Raw genomic sequence first — 5,882 nt, forward strand, 5'->3', positions numbered from 1 at the left:
TGTATTTATTTATTTATTGGAGGCAGGAGATTTAAGGGCTCTCAATGTTCTACATCTTTCTGTGTTATTTTTGTCTTATCCCAGCAAGCACATTATCAGATTTGATTCAAGAGGGCCCTAAGTGTCCAGAGAACTGTTAAAGGGCTTTACTTTCAGGCAGCTGTATTCATGTACCAGAGGGCATTTAGATAACAGTTTGACAGTATCCCTGCAAGATTCCAGATGAGACCAGGGACAAACTTGTTTCAGACAAGTCGTTTCTCAAGCTTTTATATCCGGACATTATAAGAAACGAACGGTTCCTTATTGTAAAGACACAGAATAAGTTTCTGAAGTGCCAGCCATGGTTTGTTTGTTGTTTTGCCATCATTGGCAGAATCTGGGAAATGCTCAACTGTGTTCTTTTAGTGAAGGTGTTGTTTATCTAACGTTGGCTCTTGAGAAGTGATGCCATCATCTTGGCCACCCTGCATGGTCCAAGCCTTGGGGGTGTTGTGTGAAGTGATGTTTGTGTGACTGAAGGAAATACTTTTGTGGAGGGAGCCTGGTGTTTGTGGGGGGCAGTGCTTTTGAGGACGGTGGGTATGTCTTAAATGGCACACACTTATACTATACTGTGCTGTATAGTGCTCTACATTTGACCAGAGCCCTATTGGCGTTTATATAGGAAATAGGATGCCATTTGTGACGCAGACTGAATCATACCAGTCTACCTTTGACAATTTGGAAAGATGAGAAGCAACCTAACTGTCTATAGTTTCTGTCAGAAATCTAGACTCTTGTCACCGCTGAATCAGTGAGGAATAACTTTAGATGAGGTTCATTTTACCTAGCCACAGCGATCAGTCTGGTTCCAACTGGCTAAATGTTACCTGCTAATTTATCAAATCTGACTACTTTCAAAGGGTTAAGCAACCATAATAACATAATACAAAGTTATTACAGGGTTTTTATGGTCATTAAAAGTAATGGATTTTGTAATGGTGTTTCCTAAGCCTGGAAAAGTCATGGAAATGTATTTAATAATTTGATAATAAAATATATTTAGGCACAGGTTTTACATATTTTATCAATCCCCCAAAAAATCTGCATATCGCCAAGATCGGAATGATGCATTAGCGCGTCTGTGTTTGTAAATTCGAACCGAATGTGAATCAAAATAATTTTGTGAATCGCGAACAGTAATTTTAGGAAAAAAATATTAGATGTAGCCTTTCTTTTGGATTATTTGGCTTCAAAACTAGTTTTGTAGATACTTCCTGTTGATTTGGGCATCCAGTGTATAGGACATTGCAACTCAATAGATACTAGTCAGCAGGGGCGGACTGGGACCAGAAATCGTCCCTGGCATTTGTAACACATCGGCAATTTTTTTCCATGAGGCCCCCAAACCGGCCCGTTTTCTTCCCTTGAGGCCCCCATTATTAGTCCAGATAATTATCATTTTTCGCAAAAAAACAACTAGTTAGGCAGGCCAACTAGGCTAAAAGTGGACCAGCCCATCTAGCAGATAACTAGTCAGCCTGCAAAGTAAACACTTCTAAGGCAGCTAAGATAAATATGACTACAAAAGGTACTTTCCTGAAGAAAAGTTGTGGAGTTGCATCTGCTGAATAAAAAAAAAACTTTGTAGCCTACCAAAGCCATTTGCTCTTTGAAATATTAAATCAGTGAATTATTTCCAAAGACATAAAACGTATTTTAAATGTTATACATCAAGGGTGGTCAACCATCCGCCAGGAGAGCTAGTGGGTGTGCAGGATTTTATTACAGTCCCCATTTAACAAACCACGTTTTGGAAATGATCTGCTCAGCCGAGGCTTGATCAAATGCCTGCACACCCAGTATCTCTACAAACTGAGGGTTGACCACGTGTTTTTTGCAATTGCCTATCTGGTATTTTACTTTGGGGGGGTTAAGTGCTTGCACAACTACAGGAGATTGTAAATGGGATCAGAGAGCATCCTGCCAGTGTCAATACCACATTACACTTACTTTTTTTATACATTATCTACGTAGAGACACCGCTAATGGTTGGTAATGGAAGTTTGGTTTAAAAGTCATGGAAAAGTCATGAAATTCCAATAATGACCGGAACGGAGCAAATGGAAAGGCATCAAACATGTAAACAATGTATTTGATGCCATTCCACGGATTCTGCTCCAGCCATTACCACGAGCCTGTCACCCCACTTGAGGTTCCTCCTGGAACCCTGTTATTACTATTCCATAAATCAATCAGGGATCTTGTTTTTTAGCAGGGGCTGCGTTGACACCTTCCTGTAATAAAGATGGAATACTACTACCCTGTCTGTTGGTGAACTGTGACCTTTGAACTGAGACAGATGAATAAACCCATGACCTGAGAGGCTGAGCTCTCTCAGTGCTGGTGGTAAGGTGGAGGCCAAGTGTCTAGGGCTTGTTAGGGGGGTAGGGGATAGGTTTTGTTTCTGGACAGGGCCTGTCAGCGTGTTGGGCTGAAATAACATTACACTGGAGCCCTGAGAGTGGCATTTTGAGGGCAGCACCAGTCCACTGACCAGCTTCTAGTCCAGTAGGAAACCTGTTGTAAATCTGTTTCCAAGGTGATATGGTTATGCTTGTTTATTTTCTTTTTTTAATGATGTGTTGATTTGCACTAATGGTTGTAGAATTTGCACTAATGGTTGTAGAATGGTTCTGAGTATGATGCCTGTCAACCCAGTAAAAGACGCACACATTTACTAGAGCTATGAACCCAATGAGATATGATTTCTAGTCCCTGAGCCGATTAAATGGCCTCTGTATTGAGGTCACTTGAAGACTTAGGAAAACTCCTCAGATTGAAGTGTTTCTTTATCCTCTGTAAGGAAAGTAAGTAATAATAAACTGCAGTTAGTGAACTCATTTCCTATGTTTTTAAATTAGGTGTGTTGTTTAAATTGGGTGTCCAAGAACAGGCCTTTAATAAACTGATAAAGGGCTAAAACAATAACAGCAACAGGTCTCTATTTAACAGCAGGGCTATTTTGGATGGGAGGAGGAAGGTGATGAGCACTTATTTATGTGATACAGATGGTGGCAAAAAATACAGCCCTGTTTGGTGGGTTGGTTGGGTGGTTGGTATACCCAGACTAAAGAGGACATGTTTAGATGAGTGAGGCACTCTCAGTCAGGCAGCCCAGGCCCAGACCAAATAACAGGGTGCCCCCACCTTTTACCCCACTGCAGTTAGTCAGCAGCTTTCTGTGTTTTCCGACCACAGTTTACATGTGGCTGGGTCATTTTTCATCTCCAAAGCCTACGTAGCGACCATTTATATACTTTACTCCTCAGCCTGTTTATCAACGGGGTTCAGCTGCACCCATAATTCCCCCCAATTTCCCCAGAGAAAAAGGGCAAAAACATGATCACACGATCGCCAGTTGCATCGTTTGTGGTGCATATCGTTTAGATTTCCCAACATGCCTTGGCCCATCAGGGGAAACTCTACCCTACCACACGACACACAGACCTCCCATCTTCCCTCTATCCCCCCCAAACTCCTCCTCACCCCTTCATCACGTGTAAACAAACAATTTATATGAAGAAACAGAAGAGCTTTTCAGGCTTGTTATTTTTACTGGTCTCTCTATGGAGTGTTGCCACCACGTAGTGAGAAAAAGTTTACTCAAACTTCCAGTGTGTGGCTGGAGACTATAATTAGGAGGGGGTTCCTTCCTTCTTTGGACGTGTGGTGTACATGAACACTCTCACTCTCTCTCGCTTTCGCTCTCACTCTCTCTGATGCTGTCCAGACACAAGTAGATACAGGGTTGTTCCACCTCAAAAAGCACAAGAAAGAGGATTTTGACACCCACCTTCTCAGGTTGTTCTGAAATCGTTTCTGTTGTTAGAAAGATTAGCATTCCTGAAACATTATTTTGTTGAAATGTAATTTTTAATTAAGCTAATTGATTGCACCCAAATTGGCCATTTTAATATATAGGGTTCATATAATATTCAATACATACAGTACCTAACATCTAACAATGAGTTATACATGAGGAATCCAAAGGAATGGTCAAAAATCACCCACGGACCTCCCAGAACCCACGCTAAAGTAGTATGGTACTGCGGAATGGAGTTTTTATTTCTTCATCCTAGGTATTTTTGTATTTGTATTTATTGAGGATCCCCATTTTCAGTGAATTTGGGGATGTTTTGTTCCTCTGTTCAGAGAAATCAGTCATTGACGTTGTTAAGTTTGTGTCCCATCCTACATCCTGATATTACCAAAAAATAAACCTAAGAACTTCAATGACGGGAAAAGAACATCACCAAATTCACTGTGAATACATTACATAGGATGAAGAAACAATTCTCTGAGCCGCAGCTCCATGCTACCTGTCAAACAGAGAGCTGATGCTATATACTATCCCTTTAAAACATGGGGGTGAACAATACTCTGAGCTGCTCCTTAGTACTTGTAATTATTGAATATTATTTGAATCCTATAAATTAAAATGGCCAATTTGGGTGCAATAAATTAGCTTAAATTCACAGAGATTAAATTATATTTAAGCATTCCAGAAATTTTATTTTGTTTATTTTATGTTTCTAACAACAGAAAATATTTCAGAGCAATCTGAGATTGTGGGTGTCATGGCTTGCAGAAATGACATGGAACGACCCTGCAGTGGATTTTGTTGTTTCCTTTCTCTTAGACCAGAAGGGAATTTTGTGTATTCACTCTTCTTGCATACAGTCATATCTTTGTTGTGCACATTGTCTATTGGGAATAGATGATTGTGTTGATTGTGGTGATTCATTGTCTGTCTGCCACTCTAAAATGTCCTCTAAAATGTGATCATTTGCAGGATACTGAGGGATTGTCTATATAACCTGATAGAGATATTGTTGAAGTGGCAGGAAACACAAAGGTCCAGGGTACTACCATTACAAGTCACATACCCTGTGAGACCAGAAAGTCAATGTCCATGCCATCATATCAGTCAAGGCATCTCCTCTGCATCCCTAGATCCTGGAGGCCTGACTGCTAGCCTGGGGGAGGGGTTGGAAGCTAGCTGCCCCTCCAGGCCCGCTGTTCCAGAACACTGCGTACTCCTGATGACTTTCTCCAGCGTGTGAAAGAGCCCTCCAAACTGCTGAGTCAATCAAGGTAACCAGACCGCGATTAGCATCATTTGCCAGCAAGCAAGAGGAGGAGGAGGAGGAGGTAGAAAATGAGGAGTATCACCCCCCCACACCCCACCAGAGATTTAGGGAGTCCAGGTCTAGGGAGAAGAAGACATTCATCATGGTGATGTCTCTTACCAAGTCAGACTGTCCCACATATGTTTGTTGTTGACTGATGACGTGTGTTGGGGGAGAGGGGTGTTTTATGCTGTAAAACAAGGCATCACGCACTCACAAACACTATAACACAATATATAACACTATATTGTTGTCCGTGTGTATGCATTTGCATTGCGGATGTTGGAATGCGAATGAGTGTGGGTTTGATTGAGCATATGTGGTGCAGGTGCAGTGCACTTGTCCCTAGCCAGAGGACTTAGCAGCGCGCACACACCTGCAGGTTCCCCACCCACCTCTAACTTCTGCCCCCAGGTCACCCCAATGCCCCTTCCACCCCACCTTGACCTGGCCTCCCCTCCTCTACCCTCCTCTCCTCTGGCAGTCAGCTATGGAGCCACAAAAAAAAGATTTGTAGAGCCACAAATCACTGCAGGAGACCATGGCCTGATTTTATACAGCTGTGTGAAACTAAAACATTGTAGGCTACTGCCTCAACATCAAGGACAGGCTACAGCCCTCAAACTATCTGTCTAACCTTTAAACAAACAAAAGAGTGTATATTCTTTAAAAAATAAACCACTAGGTGGCAGCCTTGAGTAAAGGATA

Source organism: Oncorhynchus mykiss, chromosome 3 (genome assembly GCF_013265735.2).
Source record: "Oncorhynchus mykiss isolate Arlee chromosome 3, USDA_OmykA_1.1, whole genome shotgun sequence".
In the NCBI taxonomy this organism is placed as follows: Eukaryota; Metazoa; Chordata; class Actinopteri; order Salmoniformes; family Salmonidae; genus Oncorhynchus; species Oncorhynchus mykiss.